At 27.2% G+C, this 2,500-nt stretch overlaps 1 pseudogene; it reads right to left on the reverse strand.

Annotated features, from left to right (window-relative positions):
- LOC119612322 overlaps positions 1–170 on the reverse strand; it is a 3,985-nt pseudogene extending 3,815 nt beyond the window's left edge.
- Positions 171–2,500: the final 2,330 nt, after the last annotated feature.

Here is a 2,500-nt window from a genome sequence, read left to right on the forward strand (position 1 = left end):
AGCACTTTAAGTTGTTTTCCGTTAAAATGTTTTCGAACGACTGAATTGGTTTATTTTTCGTTAAATTTTGTATAGGTTTGATTTAGAAATTGAAAGCTGTTTTGGAATAACTTTAAGAAAAAAGTCTAACGAATAACATTTATTGTATTTATGCTTCTAATGTTATTTAAACAAACTCAAACTAAATGTTGTATATTAATAATTGAGTGCAGGGGCTTTTTAATTGGTTGTTGACGAATTTGGATTTACACTATAATGGCGAGACATACATATCGTCACCTGAAACGCAAAACGGCCCTAACTAACCAAAAATTCAAAATCGATCTTATTGTTGATTATAATGTATTGCATCAAAAAAAATGTCCATACAAAAATGTCCTCCGACCAAAATTAGCGATTTTATTGGCAAAAAATAAAAGGCCCTATCTACAAAAACATTTAAATATTAAAGGTAAAAAGTCCAATTTATCCATTTTTATATACGCAATTGTCAACTATAATAACGACCAATATGTTTCACTATTAAACAACTTGTTTATTTATTACCAGGGAAACCGAAAACATGCTCTAAAAAAGTGTTTTAAGCGCTTTAAATATGCCGTAAAAACTCAAAATATGCTCTTAAAATTTAAAAAATATGCTCCAAAAATAATTATTTTAAATTATATTTTAACATTGAAAAGCTTAAAAAGACTGAAATTGTAATGAAATAATAAATATTTAATGTCATATTTCATCCTACTAGATTTTTTATAATTGATTTATCTGTTAGGTTGAAGAACTAGTTGAATAGAACTCTGTTTTACGTTCAGATAACCAATAAATAACATGAAGACATTTGGTCCCCAAAAAAACATATTTCAAACGACAAAGTTTGACACATTTCTTCCAATTGTATTCATAGCTTCACACAGAAAAACGCCGAAACATGTGAACTTAATTTTCGGTCGTAGAATCTAGTGGCATACTCCGTTTTGAAAAGTTAGGTCAAAATCGGGAGATATTGGATTTTAAAGTTTACACTGTTTCTGAGGTGTTTTTTGATCATTTAAATTAAAAAAACTTTCACGCATAGAAAATAATGAATTAATTATGCATATACATACATATATTTAGCTTTTTATAATTAGTTCGTATGTCTATGCGTGAAAACTTTTTTCAAAAATTTTAAAATTAAAAAATCACCTCATAAAGAGTTCATACTTTAAAACACAATATCTCCCGATTTTGACCTAAATTTTCAAAACGGTGTAAGCCACTAGATTCTACGACCCAAAATTAAGTTTAGGTGTCTCGACGTTTTTCTGTGTCTTTTTGACATACTTACAGTGTTATCAATACTAGTTTTTTAAACGATAAAAATGGATTGGTGTCATGAAATCCAAAGTAATCGGTTTTATGTCCGATTTAAAATTTAATGCTTTATTGAATAAAAAAATATAACATTGGTTTTCATGAGACTAATGTATTTTTTACAGTTTTCAAGTTCTACAAAGAAAATAAAAAATAAAAATTAAAAAATAAAAAAAAATTAAATTTAATTTTTTTAAATAAAGTTTTGAAAAGGAAATTAAAAATGTACAAAAATGAAAAAAAAGCGAAAAACTTCAAAAATATGCACTAAAAGAGTAAAATATTCTCTAAAAACTCGAAAATATGCCTTAAATATGCTACAAAAGTCAAATCATGCAAAATTATGCTCTTATGGGTAAAATATGCAAAAATATGCTCTAAACAAATCGATGCCAAAATTCTTAAATTGGTCTGAAACGTGTAAATATATTATCCATGAGTCCATACGACGCACCACAAAAAACATGCATTTGCATATTTTGGTTTCCCTGTTTATTACAAATAAATCGCGTTGATAGAAACAAACTTTTCAATTTCAATAGTTTTTTTGCTTCTCCTGTAAAATTTTAAAAATGTTAGATAGGGCCGTTTGCGTTTTAGGTGACGATATGTACATACAACTCAAAAAAGTACCAGTTAATGAGCAAAAAAAGTACCAAAAAGTTCCTTTTACAGATTATAATCAAAGTACTATAGACTAGACTATAGTCCTAGTCAAGTAAGCTTAGATGGATGATGATTCTTTAAAGAGATCTTTAAAACCTGAAAATTCTTTGGATCATTCTGATATACATAAGTTTCTGACAATAACAGTACGATTTAATTTCTATAAAATCACCATAACCCATCTTATATGTAGCATGCAAAAGTTCTCATTTTTCTTAGAAATGTCTCTTTTTTGATTGTATAAACTTAAATAATTATTATAATGCTAACGATGATGACGACATAACTATTTGAGTTAGAAAAACAAAACAATTTCAAAAACCTGAAAAACACGTACTGCACACACTACCTGTACGCGTGCAATTTATGAAAGCTTTTACAAAAAGCGAAAATTAAATTGAGCATTTTTGAAAAAGTTTCAAAATTCACCTCGTTTAAAAAAAAAACCTGTTTCTTAACTTAATAAACAAACATGTTCGAT

The sequence above is a fragment of the Lucilia sericata genome, unplaced genomic scaffold (genome assembly GCF_015586225.1).
Source record: "Lucilia sericata isolate MDLA Ls3-8-SP2 unplaced genomic scaffold, ASM1558622v1 Contig001650F_arrow, whole genome shotgun sequence".
Classification (NCBI taxonomy): Eukaryota; Metazoa; Arthropoda; class Insecta; order Diptera; family Calliphoridae; genus Lucilia; species Lucilia sericata.